Source organism: Macadamia integrifolia, chromosome 2 (genome assembly GCF_013358625.1).
Source record: "Macadamia integrifolia cultivar HAES 741 chromosome 2, SCU_Mint_v3, whole genome shotgun sequence".
Lineage (NCBI taxonomy): Eukaryota > Viridiplantae > Streptophyta > Magnoliopsida > Proteales > Proteaceae > Macadamia > Macadamia integrifolia.
Window position 1 is genome coordinate 5,083,285 of NC_056558.1, and position 22,157 is coordinate 5,105,441.

Consider the following 22,157-nt stretch of genomic DNA (forward strand, 5'->3'; position numbering starts at 1 on the left):
CTGAAATACATAAGAGAGGGTTGAAGAGAAGCAGCAACAGAAGCCAAGAGATCTGCCACAGCATTGCCTTCGCGAGGAGTGTGAAGGAAGGAGATATTCTGAAAATTAGCTGCCAGCCTTCTACAATCCTGAATAATGGGCTGAATACGCCACGGGCAAGCTGAAACTTTGCGGAGCATCAGATTGATGACAAGAAGATTGTCACTTTCCACGATAATAGGAGCAGAGTGGAGTTGAGAGGCAAAGATCAGAGTGTGTCAAACAGCCAATGCTTCAGTCACAAGGGCGGTGGTAGAGCCAATGCCACAATAAAAATAAGAGTCACGACCACACAGGGGGCGGAGGCAGGAAGAGAGGATGCAGTCAGCAATAGTTGTAAAGGGTTGTTGGAACAGAGAGGATGGAAACGTATTCCAGACCTGGCAGGAGATCGGGGCAATGCAAGAAGAGGTGTGAGGGAGACTGATTTGCCGAAAAACATAGTTGACATCGGGGGTCAAGGTGAAACCCTCTCAGATTAAGAAAGTCGGGAAGGGGGAGTTTCTGATGTGGAATTTTCCAAATGAGAATCTGAACTTTATGAGGAGTAGGAAGATGCCACACTCGTAGCCAGGAAGTAGGGGGCAGCGAGGGATTTGGAAGGGAGGATAGAGAGAGGCTGTAAGCAGATGCGACTGGGAAATGCCCGGAAGCAGTGGCTGTCCACACCATAGTTAGCAAATTCGGATTCGGGAATTGTTCGGGCGGAGAATTATTCGGAATTATTCGATTGATTAATTTAAGGATTCGGTCAAAAAAGTTGACAAAATAAAAATCGGAGTCGGATTCGGATTCGAGAATTATTCGATTAAAAAAATAAAAGTCGGGCGAAAAATTAGGATATTATTTTTATAGTTTATTGTATATTTTTTATTTATCAAGTTATTAACTTGATTTGTATACTTAGAAAGAGCAAATTACTTTATACAATAAAGTTAAAAACTATGAAAAAATTGTCATTAAGCGATGGAAGCAATGGTTATTGTAATCCAATTTCTACTCATGAAATAGATTAGGCCCCCAAACAGTGAAAGCAAGATTACAACTACAACAAAACAAATAAAAAATTGACCAAAAAAAAATTTCACTATCCTTTTGCTTGGGTTCACAAGACCCACATTGCACTAAGACGCACTAATTTTTCATAATTAAAGCAACAATATAAAAGAAGATTGATCGATACGGTGATATAAATATGTCCTGGTCCCCCGGAACCTCAAATTATCCATCAAGGCTTGATATCTCCCCTATCTTAGGATGAACTGATGAAGTTATGAGAAAGAAATGAAACAAAGAGTAGATTCGTACGATTGTTATAGAAGAATTAGGTGGAGAAAAAAGATGGGAAGAAAGAGGCAGAAATTTGGGGAAGAAGAAGATGAAAAAAAAAACTATTTCGGTGATGAGTACCGTGGGTTTCATATATGACGTTTTGTTTTTTTTTTTTAAAATACTGTTTAAGTGGACCGAATAATTCGGTTTAATTCGATTCAGCCCGAATTATTCGCGTTTTAAAATCAAATTAGTAAAAAGCGCATTTTTTACCGAATTTTATTTTTAATTCGGATTCGGTCAGAATTTTTTAATTCGGAAAAATTCTGTTCGGCCAAATAATTCGCTAATTATTCAGCCGAATTGTTAACTAGGATCCTCCTTAAGGCCCTAACAGTCCTAACACCCTGCCCATCACCATGTCCTTCTAGTTAAGTCACAGAAATCTCAGGTTCTCTACTGTCCTAGATCAGATTTTTCAGCTATGCTCCCACTTTTATTTTGTACATTCTCCCTTATTCTTTCTAACAAAATCATTATTGAAGAGGGGGGAAGGTTAAACCAGGAGTTAATCTCTGTACCTATGAATTCTAAGGGTTTAAAGGTACAATTGCACATCACTAGAATATTTCATATTTTTGCAATACCAGTAGGGGGACAGGAAGTTCTATCACCACACTAGGGATATCAATTGGTCAGGCCAAGCCAGGCCAGTCTTGGCGGGCCCGCACCCTTGCACCATGCCCTACCTATTTAAGGAATGAGTCGGTCTCGGTCGGGTTCTGGGCTTTAACTGGGCTTCTCCTAATCGAGCTTAAAAGGGCTACTGCACCAATAAAATCTTAAACAGGCCTTCAACGGTCTTTTAATTGTCTTAGATTTAAGTAACTTTAATATATTTTATTAAATCGTCAACAATTTAAAAAAGACTTTACACTTAATTACATTCAATAATTGATAAAAATATCAATATACCCTATTCCACCCAAACAAAAATCAAAATATACATATACATGGTCGTGCTAAACGTGTCAAGCCGAGTCGGGCTTGTCAACAGGTCGGGCCGGTGTTTAAACGGTCGGGCCCGGTCAATTTGAAAATGTGAAAACATTTAAACATCAATATTGAAAGTGGGAAGCATGAGAGAAGAAAATCTTAAAAAACAGTTAACACCACAAGGACAACTTTCACCATCTATATTCTCGTTGCTAGACCTGGTTAAGTGGTTATGGAAATATGACGTACAAAAACCAACTGGCTGCAAATGGGTAAACTGATATTCAAGAGGTAGGCTTAGAAAATAAGAAACAAACAAACATGTCCAGTATTTTCCACTTGAATAGTTCTTCAAAAAATAAATTTATTTTTGGGTTGGGGGGTGGAGTGGGTGGGGGGTGGGGTGAGGAAGTTGAGGGAGTCGATCCCACCCCTTCTCCCCGCTCCGTCCATGAGAGCTGGTGGGAGCAGTTTGCAGTTTAGAACATGTAAACAAGTATTTCTCCACGGTTGCTTGAAATGAAGGTTTAAAAAAAACATAAAACCAAAATAGCCTCAATAATGCTGAGAAGCAGAGTCAACACCAAAAAAAAAAAGGTCTCCAATCACAAAATGATTGTTTCTACCTAGAACTTATGTCTTCCCCTCCCTGATGTAATACTGAGATTGAGGAAGCTCAAAACAGTACCAGGATAGGATTTTTTCTCAGAGAATAAAGAAATCCAAATTTGGAAGTAGATGCTTGCTGAAAATCTGTTGATAGAAGAAGAGGATAGGATAATAGATAATAAAAGTAACACCCAGGCTTCACACCGCAAGGTGGATCGACTGGATCAAACACCAATCTAACTTAATCAAACACAAGGGATTTCTTGATCAAACACAAGAGATTCTTGATCCAACACAAGAAGAGAATTGCATAAGCAAACTTTGATTTCAAATTCTGAGTTGTCCCTGAATGCTTACAATTGATCCCTATTTATAGGACCAACTCAACAAAACATTACATACCCAACTTCCAACTAACAATAGTAGAAAATCTTACCTTCCAATTACTAAAGTTGGAAAAGTCTTCACCTACCAACTACCAAAAGTAAAAAAATCCTCACCTCTTAAAGTTGGAATGGGAAAGTCTTCACCCCCAACTACCAAAGGTGGAAAAGTCCTCACCCATCATCACCTACAAAAGTGAATTGATTCCCCCCTTTTAGAAAAGTAAAAAGTAAAAGCAACTTCTAATCACTTAAATTGAACTGACATTGGACCAACATGGACCATGGTTCAATTGGACTAAACTAAGACAAAGCATAAAATAAAAACTAAGTATGAAAATTAAAAAGCATCAACAAGGTAAGGCCACATGCTAGTTACTCTTGTTGGCCTTCTTCCTACGGATGTAGGACTTCAGATCTACATCAGCTCCTCCCGACTTGAAACCATTCGTCGGATGTGAAAGACATGTAGCGCTCATATAAGTCAAGATCGAGTCGCTTGAAGTCATTAGCATGAGTCCAAGTGCAATCAGTCTGTGGTCGTCCGTTCCATTTAACTAAGAAAAGTGTGATAACCGGTGCCACGACGAGTGGTTTTGTAAGTATCATTCCAAAACCTCTTCAATAACATCTTCAAGGGGTGGTGTAAGTTGGGGTAGCCTTAGCATTTGTTCCATGTCACCGTCATCTGAATGATGTCCTTCATAAAGATGTAGGTCAACTACATTGAAGACATTGCTTATGGTCATTTCCTCAGGCAATTTGAGCACATAAGCATTTGGTCCTACACGTTTTAGCACCTTGTAGGGACCCATCTTCTTTGGATGGAGCTTTATGTTAACACCAAGTTAGAACCTCTCAAGATTTATGTGAATCATAACCATGTCTCCTGGTTTAAACTCCACATAACGTCGATGACGATCAGCTGTAGTCATGTAGACATCATTACTTAAGGCGATATGTCGTCGCACGTTTGCATGCACCTCTGTGATATGGCGCAAGAATTCATCAGCTTCAAGGCTGATTCAAGCATGGGGTGGGAGTGGAACAAGATCAATTGAGCGTTGAGGCTGACTTCCAAGTAATATCTCGAATGGTGTGCGCCCCATTGTCCTGTTCACTGAGCTATTATAGGCAAACTCAGCTATGCCGAGGATTCCTGGCCATGTCTTCTCATAATCTCGGACTAAGCACGTCAACAAGTTTCCCAAACTTCTATTAACAACCTCTGTCTGACCGTTAGTTTGTGGATGGAATGCGGTTGAAAACTGTAGCTTTGTGTTAGTTTTCAACCACAATGTCTTCCAGAAATAGCTCATAAACTTGACGTCACGATCAGAGACAATAGTACTTGGCAACCCATGCAATCGAACAACCTCTTTGAAGAAGAGCTTTGCAACATGATAGGCATCAAAGCTCTTTCGACATGGCAAAAAATGAGCCATCTTAGAGAAGCGATCTACTACAACCATGATGGAGTTGTATCATTCTCTTGTAGGTGGCAGCCCAAGTACAAAATCTATGCTAATGTCGAGCCAAGGTGCATGAGGAACCGGTAGTGGGGAGTAGAGGCTTGTATTCTGCTTGGTTCCATTAGCAAGTTGACAAACTCGACACCTTTTGATGACATAATCTACGTATTTTGCAATGTGAGGCCAGTAGTACCGATCAATCACCTGTATGATGGTCTTGTCCTTGCCAAAGTGGCCTCCCAAACCTCCTCCGTGTAACTCCCTTATGATCTGATGTCGTAGGGAGGAGTCTGGGATGCATAATCGCGTTCCGAAGAACAAATAACCATCGTGGACAGAACATTTAGGGTGTTTCCCACCTTGCTGTAACTCTGCATATATGACTCTGAAATTCTTATCAAACGCGTACTCATCTCGTATCTAATCAATACTAATGGCATCTGCTGAAAAAGTATTGATAGTGAGAACTTTCGGCTTAAAGCATCAGCCACCGTGTTCTCTTTACCAGCCTTGTATTTCATCGCAAAGATGAACTCTTGTAGGTAAGCAACCCACTTTGCATGCTTCTGACTGATTGACTTCTGAGAATGGAGATGTTTGAGTGCTTCATGATCAGTGTAAAGAATGAATTCCTTACCAATAAGATAGTGTCTCCAGTGGCATAACACTTGGATGACAGAATAGAGCTCCAAATCATAAGTCGAGTAGCGTCGTTTGGCATTGTTGAGTTTCTCGCTATAGAAAGCGATAGGGTGCCCTTCTTGCATCAGCACACCTCCCAACCCAATATGCGAAGCATCAGTTGCCACCTCAAATACACGGTCAAAATCTGGCAGGCGCAATACCGGGGCCTCCGTCATCTTCTTGATAAGATGGAGGGCTTTTGTCGCCGCTGTTGTCCACTCAAACTTGCCTTTGCTCTGCTTCATACATTCGGTAATAGGTGCCATGACTGCACTAAAATTTCGAATGAATCTCCTGTAAAATGAGGCTAGACCGTGGAAGCTACGGACTTCAGTGATTGTCTTCGGGGTAGGCCAATTGGTGATGCTCTTGATCTTCTCAGGATCAGCTTCAACCCCTTTGGATGAGACAATAAAACCGAGGAATACAACCTTGGGCAGCATAAATAAACACTTCTTGAGATTAATGTATAGCTTCTCCATACTGAGCTCCCTCAAGACTTGCTTCAAATGGTCGATGTGATCATCTGGATGCTTGCTGTAAACTAAGATATCGTCAAAGTATACAACCAAAAATCGACCAATAAATGGACGAAGTACCTGTGTCATAACTCGCATGAATGTACTAGGTGCATTCGTCAGACCAAAGGGCATGACCTTCCACTCGAACAGTCCATCCTTGGTCTTGAAGGCGGTCTTCCATTCGTCTCCTGGCCGAATAAGAATTTGATGGTAGCCACTTCGAAGGTCAAATTTTGAAAAGACCTTTGCACCGGACAGCATGTCTAGCATATCATCAAGCTGTGGTATGGGAAACCTATACTTGACTATTATTTTGTTGATTGCTCTGCTGTCAACACACATGTGCCATGAGCCGTCCTTCTTTGGAGTAAGCAATGCTGGTACAGCACAAGGACTAAGGCTCCCAATGATAAACCCCTTCTGTATTAGTTCATCAACTTGCCTTTTGAGCTCAATATATTCTGTAGGACTGAGACGGTAAGCTGGAAGGTTGGGAAGCACAAAACCAGGTACCAAGTCAATAGCATACTGAATATCGCGCATAGGAGGGAGCTTATTAGGTAGCTCGTCAGGTACTAAATCAGAAAAGTCTGATAGAAGCTCTCTAATAGGCCATGTGAGCTGAACTATTGGTGGTGGAGTGACCTCTCTAGTAACCAGGGCTAATATCATGCTTGTATCATGGCTGGTTCGCTCAAACTGCTTTTGTGGAACAGCTAAGATCTTCTGTGGAAGGACCAGCATCTTGTTGGTATCAGTGGTGGCCTTCTGGTTAGTCCTCAATGTCTGCCTCTTGCGCATCTCCTCTGGTACGTTGATAGGCTCAAGTATAGTGCGCTGCCCTTTAAAGGTAGATATGCACTGATTCTTCTTTCCGCCAGTGAGAACATCATTATAATACATCCATGGCCTCCCTAGAAGAACATCAGTTAGCTTCATAGGAATAACATCACACCATACCTTTTCTTCATATTGAGAAAGTTGTAATGGAACAGAACATCGTTGATTGACCTCCAAAGTATTACCATTCAGTAAGAATACTTTGAAAGGCTGCGAGTGTTTCTCTGTCTTCAAACGTGCCTTCTTCACAAACAACTCGGAGACAACATTAACGCAGCTGCCACTGTCAACTATCGCCTGTACAGTGCGATCAGCTAAACGCATGCGGCTGTAAAATATGCAAGTACGTCGCCAATCGTCGCCTTTGGTTTCAGCCACCAATATGCGAGAAACCACATGAATTCCATAGGAGTCATCTTCATTTCCTCAGCCCCATCATAATAATCAACATTTTCGTCTTCCTCTTCCAATGGAATTGGAAAGATATAGGAATTATCTTCATCAAGAGTATCATCAGCGTCAACCATCACTGCTACTTTTTGACATGTAGGACAATTTTTGGTATAATATCCCCTACTGACAATGAAAGCATTGCACTGTGGAAGTGCTAGGCATAGGTGTTTTCCCCTTGTGATTAGCACGTGAAGGCGTGGTACGTGGAGGATAAGAAGTAGGATTCTTTGCTGGAATTTTTTTTTTTGATCTCCCTAGCTTGACATCCAAACCTTTTACCCGCAGGAACTAGTAACTCCTCTGCATGTACTGCCTTCTCGAAGCATTCCCTAACATTGAATACATCTACTTTGATTGCTCTGTTGTCGACACACATGTGCTAGTCTCATCTTACGTGACTCAGACAAATCAAACCAATCAAAATAGTCATCTAGAGCAGCCAACCAATCATAAAATACTTGTGGATCATGCTTTCCGTTGAACTCCTTTAATTCAAGCTTTACCTTCTGTGAATCATCAATACATCGACGGGGTGCTTCAAGATCACTATTGAAATCAGATCTCATATGCTCCTCTAAGGTAGGCGGTGCCGTAGGGGTTCTTTTTTGTTCCCTTTCAGCACTTCTCCTATATTGACGATGCACAACAGATTGTAGTTAATACCTATCCTCCCTTTCGAATGGCACATTGATGCCTTGTATCAGAGTAACACTTTGGTTCTCAAGTCGCAATAACCTCTCACCAATAGCTTTTTGATCAGCAAAGAGTTGTTGAAACATTTCAATGACCCTTGCCATTGGATCAGGTGGAGGCGACGGCCTCAGAGACTCATTCTCTGCCCTGGCTCTGATACCAATTGATGTAATACTGAAATTGAGGAAGCTCAAAACAGTACCATGATAGAATCTTTTCTCAGATAATAAAGAAATCCAGATTTGGAAATAGATGCTTGCTGAAAATCTGTTGATAGAAGAAGAGGATAGGACAATAGACAATAAAAGTAACACCCGGGCTTCACACCGCAAGGTGGGTCGACTGGATCAAACACCAATCTACCTTGATCAAACATAAGGAATTTCTTGATCAAACACAAGAGATTCTTGATCCAACACAAGAAGAGAGTTGTAGAAGCAAACTTTGATTTCAAATTCTAAGTTGACCCTGAATGCTTACAATTGATCCCTATTTATACGACCAACTCAACAAAACATTACATATCCAACTTCCAACTAACAATAGTAGAAAGTCCTCACTTATTAAAGTTGAGGTAGGAAAATCTTCACTTTCAACTACTAAAGTTGGAAAAGTCTTCACCTACCAACTACCAAAAGTGGAAAAACCTTCACCTCTTAAAGTTAGAATGGAAAAGTCTTCACCCCCAACTACCAAAGGTGAAAAAGTCTTCACCCATCATCACTTACAAAAGTGAATTGATTCCCCCCTTTTAGAAAAGTAAAAAAGTAAAGGTAACTTCTAACCACTTAAACTGAACCGACATTGGACCAAGATGGACCACGGTTCAATTGGACTAAACTAACACATAAAGCATGAAATAAAAACTAAGTATGGAAATTAAAAAGCATCAACAAGGTAAGGCCATATGCTAGTTAGTAGTTACTCTTGTTGGTCTTCTTCCTACGGATGTAGGTCTTCAGATCTGCATCACTCCCCCAACCAAAAAAAAATTACGATGCAAAATCCCAGAATATAAAAAGGAATAGGGCAGACAATGGTTGTCACTTATAGCAATTCACACAATCAGATGGCTCATGTTGTAAACCAATCTGTATAAAAATTCAGTTAAATTGGCCTTCAGAAACGGCCACATCTTAGTTCAACTAGCAAGATCTTCTTATATGCAAGCAAGCTATCAAAAACTGGCCAGTAAAATTTAATTGTTAACCAGAGGTTCAAGAGAATCATCTCCAGTAATTGAGATGAATAGAAAATGTAGCATGCGGAAGAATATAATGTTCAGAGAGGCTTACCCATCAATCTCAAGCTTTCTTAAAATATGAGGTCCTTGCTTTGTCTTAGAGAGTGCAGTTCGCACATCTAACAGCTCAGATGCTATAATCTCCTTCAGCGAGGCATTACTTGCAGTGAAGCATTTTTCAACAGTAAAAGAACTTGAAGGATGCAAAGAAAGCTCTCCAAAATGACCACGGAGCCTTCAAAGAAGACCACATACAAGAAAGAGTGATCAGAATCTCAAAAACTTCCAGGATTATATTTTACATATTAGTTCCTTTTTAGAATTTTAGCTAGGAAAAAAAAATCTAGCCATTACAGGGGGGAAACTACAGGAGGCAGTCTAGCCCCAAATTTTTTTCCTAGAAGCTCCTTTCTCTTCTTCTTTTCTTTCTGTATTCCTCTTTATCTATGTAATGTTAGTCCATGTGAAAGCAGCTTTAGAACTCTATTACCATGTATGAACCTCAAGTTCATTTTGAGACTTGAGTGAATCCTTTTGCTAGGTTGAGTGAGCCCCCACCCTCGTTTCTTATTAGTAAAATACTTTCAATCTCATTCTTCAATTTCTACTTTCTTTGCCTTTTGAAGCTTTACGTGCATCAGTAGCCGACCCCATTTTGTTAGGATAAGGCTGATATGAGTTGAGTTAAGATCAGACCAGATCAGATTAGTTTTGACTATATTATCTGGTTTTCTCCAGTCTGAACTATTCTTCCTTGCCAGCAGTTCTAGATTATTTCTTGGTTTCTAATCACCTAACCTTAGGAGTTTGCATATCCATCAAAAACCAAAAAAATAAGACTTGATCAATAATATAACTACCCAAAGGTCAATTTTAGCCCATTAGACTGACACCAGCACCTTGTGGGCCTTCTAAGCTTGCGCATAGGCCTCCATATGGGATTAATGTCTAATGCAGCTGCATCAGGGGGTTGGTTAGGACTTTTTGTTCTATAGTAGCAGTTCAACTTGTTCTTTAGGCCCCTCACTTCACACAATAATATTGGTTCATGATATGATCATGTATTTGCCTACAGTAGCATCAAGAGGTCCTTTCCCAACACTCTTATTAGCATATGGGCGCGTTGTCAATATCAATGAGACAATCCATATCACTTGACTTAATCTTTTAATCTTTGGCTATGCAAGTTAAGTAAGGCAAACAGAAACTCCCGGCAAGAAACAGAAGCATCAAAATCATTCCATGAGCCTACTTGACAAGTAATCTGCGCTTTTGTTTCATAGGAGCATTGGAGCTAAGAAACGCCTCAATCACCCGTCCTCCCCCTGCATCTTTTGCTACTTCAAGAACATGGTCAGCTTCCAAGGATGTAATACTTGTGACAAATGGCTGAATGAATTCCTATTAAACAGAAATAATGGTAATGAGACACTTCACCGAAACAATTTAAATTAGAAAAAAAATGGCTTCAAACCAGCAAACTTTTGTTTTAAGGTACTGACATAGAGTGGAATTAAATTGATATACCAGAAAAAAATAAACACGAAATGTGTGCAAACCAGCACATGGTACACTCATGATAAGGTAACCAACATCCATTCATGATAGACTAAGACCAAATGAGTACTTGATGCAGGATCTTAGGACACAAAGAAGCTAAGGGACTTGAAAGATAAACAGATTAGAGGTATCGGTTGAATCGTTAATTAGTCGGTAATTCAGAGAAGGTTCATGTTTCTGGATCAAAAAGAATAGGGAAAAGTTAAGATGGCATCGAGAAAATGACTGAATATAATCACTAGTGACAATCTGACGGTAGAAAAGGGAGCCATCATGGCTGATCCAGTGCTGGCCTTTCCAGATCATGCTAAGCCGTTCGAGGTACATACCGATGCTTTGGACTACTGCCATCTGTGGAGTTCTTATGGCCGTGAGCCCACACCCCCCGTATACTAAGATAAATACTTTTCCTCCGTTCTCCCATTTCAGAGATCAACTCCTTTCTTTCCTCATCATTCAACATTGAACAGATGATCCGAAGGGGCGCTTGTTCTGTTGGGAGGCTAAAGGAAGGCAATCATGATGAGGCAACTGAATATAATCACTAGTGACAATCTGATGGTAGAAATTGGTCTCACCTATGTGACAACGATAGATGGCTAGTGATGATAAATATGCAGTCCGACTTGAAGAATCCTAGTTGTTGAACAGCACCCAAACATTCCAAACCAACGGCTGGCTCAAAAAATGACAGAAAAACAAAGAGGAGAATCTCGACAACCATTCCAGTTTGGGGTTCATCAACAATTGGACAGAGTCAGCAATTTGGGTTGATGACCAGGGCGTGACGGTCGGAGAAAGCGAGAACAATTAAAATGATTGATCGCTTCGTAAGAACAAAACAAGAAGGAATAGTACCATCAGAAAATCCTCAACCTCCTCATTATCACGTAGTGATGTAATCAAGATAACCAGTCTCTTTCTGCCATAAATGGAAGCAACAGGGAAGCACCGCTATCCATAGTGTTCTTCAAAGTTACAGAATGGATTCCCACAAATTAAGCAATCATCAACAATGTAGGAATTAGGTATTGTAAAGACGTTGAAAACGAATTCCCAAGTCCCATTTATTCAGGGAGAAAGTGATCATAGACTGGGGCCGGGCTTTCTTAGTATGCTTCTTTTTTGCCCAGGTTTCATTCAATTTGCTGTGATTGGATGATGGAAAAACCAGACTATTCTGATATGCACAAGGGAAGAGTTCACCGCCAGAAGAGGTCAAAGAGGATAGAACAAAATAAGATGAAAGAGAGAGGAGGATATTCAACATACGATTGGATATCTGAAAACTGTTTGTAGCATTAAGCATCCCAAGACATGCATCTTAACACCCTTTCTCCAACTCCAATTGGACTCGTCTTCACATGAGAAATAATTTTCAAGAAATAATATCCGCGGTACAATGCAGCTAGGAGGTTCACTTTCTGAACACACTGCAGCAGCAAGGGCCTGGCAACACTGCAAAACAAGGAAATATAAGTACACCTTCATTATCTTGTGATTACTAATCGAAGTACTCAAGCTGAATTATGGTTAATATTTCAGAAAAGCTAGCGACATACATCATGTGATCAGCAGTTGAGAGGTTAAAGTTCTTCAGAAGGTTGAAGTTTTTCAAGACCGACAGGTCTAGAAAGTATAAATAGACACAATCAAGTTTTTCCAGATGGACAAGTTATCCCACGCTCAAAGTTTGATAGGACAATTTCAAGTTTTCAACAGTATGTATATCTATGAAATGGTCTAGATTGGCCACATGTTAAATTTCAAAGTCCGATTCAATCATGTATGATGTACCATCCCATGTATTTGTATATTCCCTTGTGTTTTAAACATAGTTTTTAAGGCGTTGGTAAGGCGACGCCTTAGCAGCGCCTTGGCGCTGATGTGGTCTAGAGATGGTAAGGCAGTGCTCCGCCTTACGTGAAGTGGCGCCTTACGGGTTTTTTTTTCCCCTTTTTTTTTAACACATTTTAAAATTACTTGATGAAGATTCCAAATATATATTTTTTATTGGTAGGTGTATGGTTTTGTCAACACTTGAGATGTATGGGATCACCTTTACTCCACCAAAAATAACCAAAACAAACAAAACAAAAACATAATTCACAAATAGGGTTTGGATTTTGTCAAGGGTTTTAAGAAAGGGCTTTGAGAAGGAATCAAGGAACAAGGAAGAACCACTGATCCAGGCGACCATTTTGCTCTGGCAGCGGTAAGCTTCATTTTTCTTTGACAGGAGTAGAAATATAGTGGATGACCTTAGGGTTTAGGCACTCATTTTTGGCATCATAGAGGTAAGTATAATAAATACTTTTATTTTTTATGTCTTTTTTCTTTATATTTATAATTTTGTTTCATAATTATGTATTTATATTATATGTTAATATGTTATGATGATTGATGATTGATGATTGAATATTGATGATTGATGATTGATGATTGATGATTGATGATTGATGATTGATGAAGATGAACTTAGTTTATTCACTTTATTGATTTGTTTTCTTCATGAATATCTTACATTGGTATGAATATGAACTTTTAATATTTATTTAACATATGAGTAATAGGATTCAACTAGGATTTGAGCCAAATAGATTGGATTTATAAAAAAAATTACACAAGAACGTTTTAGTCGATAAGGCAACGCTTTATGCCCGCCTGATCGCTAAGGCGCTCCGAAAGACCCTCAAACGCCTCCGTCGCCTTATCGCCTTACAAACTATGGTTTTAAACCCTCCATGTCTTCTTAGAAAGCCTCACCTATTCACTGGATTTTAGAAGCTTCAGGGAAAATTACTAGGACACCCCCTGTACTATGGCCAAATTGCTTGACACCCCAAGCGGAAGGATAGGGCATGCTTGCGATGGAGATAACTCCTTCCACTTTGATCGATTCTGCCCAAGATTTCAGACGAAGCATCGCTACATCATACTCTATTGATTCCAACATCGCAGATATCAATTGAACAAAGGGTATTAAATCCTTGACATCAACATCACTTGAGAGGATTCAATCCGATTTCATAGTATCGCACTCTAAAGGTCTCCCAGCCCGAAGTAGTTGTTCTGATCGCAAGGATGATAGTTCCACCCTTTCGTGATCGATCTCACCATCATACGTTAAGTGAAGGGCCAAAGAGAAAATGACAAGAATAGTCAAGCTCCACTCGGAATTACAGAGATCTGCGACACGGGAAATTGCTTCAAGCTTTGCAGTCGAAAATCAAATATGAGGAATCTTCAAAACCATTCTAGGTAATCTGAGCTACACTCCCACAGAAGCTTCCAAATCAAGAGATTCTTATTTCTCTTCTTACTGGTGGATCGTTTTTGAGCTTTCTATTTCTGAAAACCTAAACCAATCATTGATATGTTAATTTTTTTTTTAAATATTTGATGCTGTAACTTCTTGTTCATAGCTTTTTCTTCCAAAACAAAAGCAATTATGGAGGTAAAACAGATGGGGACATAGGGCTCCGGTATGAACCCAGTTTCAGAAATGCCATAAAAGAACAATATGATTACACCCTCACAAATCCTTCCCAGTCACTGTCGTTGCATCATTTGAAGAGTAAGCAAACACTTCGCCCAATTGGTAGAACCCTTCCTCGCTGCTGCAACACACTGCCACAACCCTCTCTCTCTCTCTCTCTCTCACACACACACACAGACTGCAGCCAAGGAGACGCCCATGACCCACACCCTTCCTAGCCCCATTCTCAACTCCAATCAAAAAACCTCCCTGCTGCTCCACCTATTTCTCCCAAATCCCTCTATGGTGTAAAACCTTAGAGCTGAATATGCCCTAATTTCTGATACAGTAGTGAAGGAATTGAAATGGAAGATGGGAGAAAGGGGAATCCCTTCACCCACTACTTAAATCGATTGGGGTTTTATAAGTTTAATACCCTTAAAGGGTAAGTTGGTCATTTTAACTTCACAAGTTTTAGTTTAATAACTCACAAGGGTAAAATGGTTTTTTCATTAAACCAGTAACAGTAGACTAACACCGTTAGGTTTCATGGGGCTTCAAGTAATATTTTCAAACTTTTGGTGTACCAAGCAATCTGGCCATAGTGCAAGGGGTGTCCAAATTCCCAAAGCTTTATGTTGCCACTTCGCCACTGCATTTCAGCTGAAACTTGACATGTGAGTAGGGACCTTAAGGTCTACCTATTCAGAAAATTTTGGCTCTACCCAATATGCCATGTGGCAGATATTTGTGCAATTTAGAGATACCCTTGAGACCCCTGCTAGACTAGATAAACTTCACCCTAATCAAAATCTCAGATAGATGATATTGAAAAGAGGGGGTGCCTCAAAAAAGGAGGGGGGGGGAGGAGGAGGAAAGCATACAAACAAAGAGTTAAAGCTGTGAACCTTATTTTCATGTGTATGAAGCTTATGACTTGCAGCCAACAGAGAAGCAACTACTCCTGACCTTCCAATCCCAAGAAGCTCCTTAAATTTGGAACCGAGCTCCTCCCAAAACAACTCCATCTATGCAGCAAAATAAAAGAATGATTAGGATATATGCAATACACAGTAAGAAATAGTACTTCAAATGTCATCCAGATGTTAGTCTACTGAGATTAAATTATTCCACTTCAATACCCATATAATGGAAGAGTTAAATGGCACCCTCCAAATGATCAAAACCTATTTTTACCAAGCAGCAAACTTAAAAGGATTCCAACTTTAATGAATCTTCATAGATTTTTTTTTCCTTCTTCTTTTATAAAAGCTTAGTATAACTCCCAGTGGATTTACACATGGACTAAAGAAGATACCAATTAATATATCTTTACTATGTATAAGGATTTACTGGTAGGGGCATTTTTTTGGGTTCGTATAAGTATTCTCATTTTAAGCCAAGCGTTAAACTCTCCGATCATTTATATACTCCAAAAGTGTATAAATTCTCCATTACCACTGAATAGGAAAAAGTAAATAGTTCCCACATTATTTTTTTACCTTTTAGATGATGCTCCCTAACTCTTATCCTATCATTCTCCCCTAAGGTTTCAAAGAGGAAAGGAAAAGGAAACATAAAATTTGTTGATGGAAAAAGGCAACCTTCTTTAAGAAGACATAGGCTCCACTCTTCCTGACCTGCCCAGGGACCCATGTTTGCTGTAAAAGGGAAAAAAACACCAAAGCTTCCAAAGATGAAGCAAAATTCAACTCATGCCAGTACGCACACAAAATCTTGCAAGGAGATTTGTATACCAATTGTATCTGGGCAATTCAACTCATGTCACAACTCAACAGTAATGAATATATTGACACATACTTGAGCAATGTGGTTAAGTACTTACTAGAAACCCCTCTTTAGAAGTCCTTTCTTAATTAAGCCTTTATCCGAACTGCATATCTTGTTCCACCATTTGTTTATTCTTACAGCCAATGCCCCAGCATAAAGTTGAAACAGTGAACTTCCAGGGATGTATTTCAAAGGGCTTGGCTACAGGTTCATGAATGCCAGCCCCTGGCCAGAAACATCTGACTTGGGAGGATTGAGGCAAAGTCTATATCCTGTCAGCAGCCTCCAGGTAAGAGGTTCATGTCAAGTACGTAAACCACTGGCGAAGCTGGCAGCATAAGTTATCTCGTCTAGTGAAGGAGAAATAGATGGGTTTCCCAACCTATCCCTAAACCCCACATCAGTAAAAGGTTCTCATTCTTCATCTTTAAGCTTGTAGTTGTAATCAATGGGAGTTTCTGTGACCCAAAGCATCCCAGTCTCCTTCAATAGATCAAGAATATACTTCCTCAGAGATAAAAATATATCTATATTTGATTGAGATAATCAGTAATCACTTTAAATTCCTTTTGCAGCTAATGTTTCAAAACTTTCAAAAAGAGTTAAGAAACAGACGCAGGAACAACCCTAAAATTCAGTTCAACATATTTAAGGAAAAGCTAACCCAAGGAATATTTTGAACCACTGGTACGTTATAAAGGAAAGGCCAGATGAAGCCAATACAACCAAGATGACAGATTTCGAAGGTCTCTGTCAATGAAAGATGGTAGATCCTGGTCCACCTACTGTCGTATGAATTTTTTTTTTTGGATGAATATATAAATTAAATACAAGGGAAAAAACCGGGGGAGGGATATACAAAGCCAGAGGCAGGGGATACAACCCTAGAGGGCAGGGGGAGGGGGAGCCAGAATTGACAGAGGAAGCCCCCAGGAGACAACAGAAGCCTGTTCTTAGTGGGGTGTTGATATAGCCAAAATAACCCCTCGGTGGGGGCCATGACACGTGTCGTCTCTGAGACACGTGTCCACCGCCAGACGAAGGGTCCAAGAGACCACTCACACTCGAGCACGCGCAATCACCGAGGCACGCCCGCAGAATCATGCGGGATCAAGTCGTCTGCATGGGGGGAATATTCCCCCCAGAAGGTTGGACGTATTCGAGTATGACTCTAAGAAGGCCGAAGGGGGAAAAACCCTAAGGCCAAAGAGCTATATAAGAAGGCACGGAAGAAAGGGGAAGGTAAGCTCTAACACCCTCACCATTACTCCCTTATTGAACTGTGCGGCCGACCCTGACTTGAGCGTCGGAGGACTAACCCCGGACAAAGTTCCGGGCCTCCGTCGTCTGTGTTTGTGTAGGTTGGACTAGCGGGGTTTTTGGCAGCAACAGATTGGCGCCGTCTGTGGGAACGACGGTAATGGTGGGAAGAACCTACAACCGAAGAAGGACGAGAGCGACGTCCAACGTAGACATGGGGGAAGAACCTTCAGGGGAGCTTCCTCCCTCGGCGGAGACTGGACGAGAAAGGGGTCATGATGACCGGGAAGTGTCCGTCAGATACCAGCGGTCGGCTGGATATTCAGTACGGGAAGGCAGCGACCATCAGCCTCCCGCGGGCCAAGAGTACGTGACAAGGCAGCAGTTCGAGGACCTCCAGAACAAATATAACCGGATGGCAGAGACTATGAGGGAGGTCTCCAAAGCTGTCTCCCATAAGACCGGCGGAGCACCCCCAGGGACTCACGTCCAGTTCGAGAGGGCTCGAGAAGAAGACCGAAGCAGTACGGGATCGACGAGGGCCGGCCGCGATCCTCGAAACCGAGCCAGGGAGAGTCCCGCGCCCCGAAGTAGGACGCGACGCGCCGCCAGAGACCCGCATGGGGATCAGCACCAAGGAGACAAGCAGAGATCCGAGGACTCGGGATTAAAGAGGATGATCTTGGACCTGAAGGACGAGATCAGAAAGGTGGCAGAAAACCAGACAGGGAACCGTGAGCCCGACCTCACCAATGATACGGCCTTAGCTGACGAGGTCATGAGGGACCCGCTCCCGGTCGGTTTCCGCCTGCCCAAGTACGACACCTATGACGGGTCGGGGGACCCCGTCGATCACTTGGAAGGCTTTAAGGTCGCCATGCAATTCCATCGCGTCTCGGAAAATATTATGTGTCGGGCCCTCCCATTGACGTTCAGGGGGGCGGCGAGGCTGTGGTATAACCGACTACCGACGAAGTCGATCCACAGCTTCAGCGACCTGAGCTACTTCTTCGTGAAGGGGTTCTCTAGTAGCCAGCCCCTCCAGAAGACTACGTTGAACCTAACCAACGTCAAACAGCAAGAAGGGGAATCGCTGCGGAATTACATGAAGCGATTCCAACAAGAAAAGATCACAATCAGGGGCCTAGATCCGAAGGAGGAGTTCACGGACCTGCTAGGTGGCGTCAAGGACAAGGAATTGAAGAGGTCCCTGGCGAAGCATACGCCTAGAGATCTGACCGAGCTGAGGGCGCGATGCGATAAGTACATCCAGATGGAAGAAACCCTCCAGGCAGATGAAGAAGTCGAAAGGAAGGCGGCGAGGAAGAGGCCCTTAAGGGTTGATGATAAACCCGTCGAAGAAGGAAAAAGACGAAAGTCCGAGCGCAGTCGGGCCCCCAGTCCACCGAGGAAGTTTGAGAGGTATGCACCCCTGAACCGAAGGCGAACAGAGGTGTTAATGCAGATAAAAGATTCTCCAGATGCCAGGGCCATGAAGTGGCCAGGAAAGATGGGGCGACATCCAGAAAGACGCAATGTGGATAGATACTGCCACTTCCACAGAGGCCACGGCCATGACACCGAGGACTGTTGGCATCTCAAGGGGGAGATAGAAGGAATGATCAGAAGGGGATACTTAGGCAGATTTGTAGATCGGGAGAAAGAGCTGGCTCCAGAAGGCAATGGTCAGAGAGATAACCGTCGGAGAGAGGGAGGAGGTCGGTATGAGAGAGGGGGGCTCGCCCGCAGAGGAAATCAAGAACGGTGGAGGAACCAGACACCAGAGGAAGATGAACGCCGGCCTCGAGAGGAGAACAAGAGCCCAACAAGAGTTATAGCAACCATCTGTGGAGGCCCGGCCGCAGGAGAGAGTTCGGTCTCCGCCAGGAAGGTGAAGGCCTACGCGAGGAGCGTACATGTGGCAGAATGGTCGAACAAGAAGGCGAAGACGGGGACGGTCATCTCCTTCTCAGACGATGATCTGGAAGGGGTGCAGACCCCGCATGACGATGCCCTGGTCATCGCCATGACTATAGGAGATTGCAAAGTGAAGAGGATCTTAGTGGATAACGGCAGCTCAGCTGATATCCTGTTCCTCGAAGCTTTCCGGAAGATGGGCCTCGACGAAGGAAAGTTAAAGAAGGTCGAGCACCCGCTGCAAGGATTCTCTGGCACCCCGGTGAAGGTGGAAGGGTCGATAGAGCTGCCGGTTCGAGCTGGCACCGGAGATCGCCAGGCGACGGTGATGATAAACTTCCTGGTAGTAAGCATTACATCAGCGTATAATGCCATACTAGGAAGAGTCGGGTTGAATCTGTTAAAGGCCATCGTCTCCACCCCCCATCTCAAAATGAAGTTCCCAACCAAGAATGGCGTCGGGGAGTGCCGGGGTGATCAGGAGACGTCCCGAAGATGTTACGCCACTACTCTCTGGGGAAAAGAAAAGGCGGGTGAGACGCTCCCGATAGAGGATTTACGTGATGATGCCAGTTGTCAACGGGGAGAGCCGGCCGAAGACTTGGTGCAAATTGAAGTTGAAGGAGATCATACCCGGCAATTCCAGATTGGGGCTACCATGCCAAGGTCGCAGCAAGAAAGACTCATCTCATTCTTACGGAGTAACGCTGACGTATTCGCCTGGTCGGCATCGGATATGCCCGGGATCGACCGAGAAGTAATAGAACATCACCTGAATGTTAGCCCCGTGAAGAAGCCGGTGCAGCAGAGGAAAAGGACGTTTGCCCCAGAAAGACAGAAGAAGATAGACGAGGAAGTAGAAAAGTTACTGAAGGCCCGGTTCATCCGAGAGATCCAGTACCCGGAGTGGATATCTAACGTGGTGATGGTGCCGAAGGCAAACGGGAAGTGGAGGATCTGCATCGACTTCACAGACCTGAACAAGGCCTGCCCCAAGGACGCATACCCCCTGCCAAAGATAGACCTGCTCATCGACGCCACGGCGGGATACGAGGCACTGAGTTTCATGGATGCATACTCGGGGTACAACCAAATCAAAATGGCCGAGGCTGATGTCCCGAAAACATCCTTCATAACTGAAGGAGGGTTGTACTGCTATGAGGTCATGCCTTTCGGACTAAAGAACGCGGGAGCCACCTATCAAAGGTTGGTGAACAAAGTTTTCAAAGGGCTGATCGGCAAGACCATGGAAGTGTACGTGGACGACATGCTCGTGAAAAGCCTGAAGGCGGAAAGACACATCCAAGACTTGGAAGAGGCGTTCCAAGTGCTACGACGGTACGGCATGAAGCTGAACCCAGCAAAGTGTGCCTTCGGAGTAGCCTCGGGGAAGTTCCTCGGCTTCATCGTTTCAGAAAGAGGAATCGAAGCCAACCCAGTCAAAATACAAGCCATTCGGGACATGAGGTCACCCCAGAACATAAAGCAAGTCCAGGAGCTTACGGGTCGGGTAGCCGCCCTCGGAAGATTCATGTCTCGGTCTGCTGATAGATGCCTTCCTTTCTTCAAGGCGCTGAAAGGGGCTAAAAGGTTCGAGTGGACGGAGGAGTGCGAAAAATCTTTCGAGCAATTGAAGGAGTACTTGGCCGCACCCCCACTGCTGACAAAGCCGAACACCGGAGATATTCTACAGCTGTACCTTGCTGTATCGACGGTTGCTGTAAGCGCCGTATTGACGAAAGAGGAAGGAAAGCAACAACGGCCAATATACTATGTCAGCCGAACCCTTTTAGATGCCGAGACAAGATATCGAAAGGCGGAAAAAGTGGCGTACGCCCTCGTGACGGCGGCAAGAAAGCTGAGGCCATATTTTCAGTCACATACAATATGCGTACTCACCGACCAGCCTCTGAAGAAAATACTGCAACGGCCAGATATGTCCGTCGTCTAGTAAATTGGGCCATAGAGTTGGGAGAGTTCGACATCCAGTACAAGCCGAGAACCGCAATTAAAGCACAGGCCCTCGCAGACTTCATAGCGGAGACGACGATTCCCGATGACCCGCAGGAATCCGCCGAGGGACGAGCAGATGAGGCTTGGACACTGTATGTGGATGGGGCTTCCAACAGTGATGGAAGTGGCGCTGGAATTGTGCTGGTAAGCCCCGAAGGCTTCAAAGTAGAGTGCGCCCTGCGTTTCGACTTCGACGCCTCCAACAACGAAGCGGAGTACGAAGCGATAATAGCCGGAATTAATCTGGCTCGGGCTTTGATGGTGAAGGAACTAGTAGTGAATAGCGACTCCCAACTCGTGGTGCGACAAGTGAATGGCGAATATGAGGCCAAAGAGCAGAGGATGGCCGAATACTTGAACACGGTGCGAGAAAGGTCAGCGGTTTTCAAGGAATTTGAGGTAAAGCAGGTGTCACGAGAAGAGAATGCTAGCGCAGACGCACTGTCGCAGCTGGCCACTTCCGACTTCGCGGAACTTGGGCGAGCGGTGTATTTCGAAGTACTACCACAGCCAAGCATCGAGAAACCCCACGAGGTGTTACCCGTAGGTGAAAACGGCCGAAGCTGGATGGACGCCATAATGGAATACCTCAAGGAGGGGAAGCTCCCAGAGAACAAGGACGAAGCAAGAAAAATAAGAATGAGGTCGGCACGCTTTTTCCTGAAGGATGACACGCTGTACAAAATAGGGTTTACCTCACCGTACCTCAAGTGCCTGGATTCGTCCGACGGCGAGTACGCGCTCCGGGAAGTGCATGAAGGGATATGTGGCCAACACCTTGGAGCCCGGGCCCTGGCTCACAAAGTACTAAGGTAGGGCCTGTACTGGCCGACAATGAGGAAGGACGCGGAAGCACTGGTCAGAAAGTGCGTCAAGTGCCAGATGTTCGCCCCCGTGCCTAGGCTACATTCTACCGAGCTGTCGTCCTTATCT

At 43.2% G+C, this 22,157-nt stretch overlaps 1 protein-coding gene across 1 annotated transcript in view; it reads right to left on the reverse strand.

The window, feature by feature from the left end:
• Positions 1–22,157, reverse strand: part of LOC122067161 (uncharacterized membrane protein YuiD-like) — a gene marked incomplete at its 5' end in the record, with an annotated part of 99,062 nt that overhangs the window by 62,929 nt on the left and 13,976 nt on the right.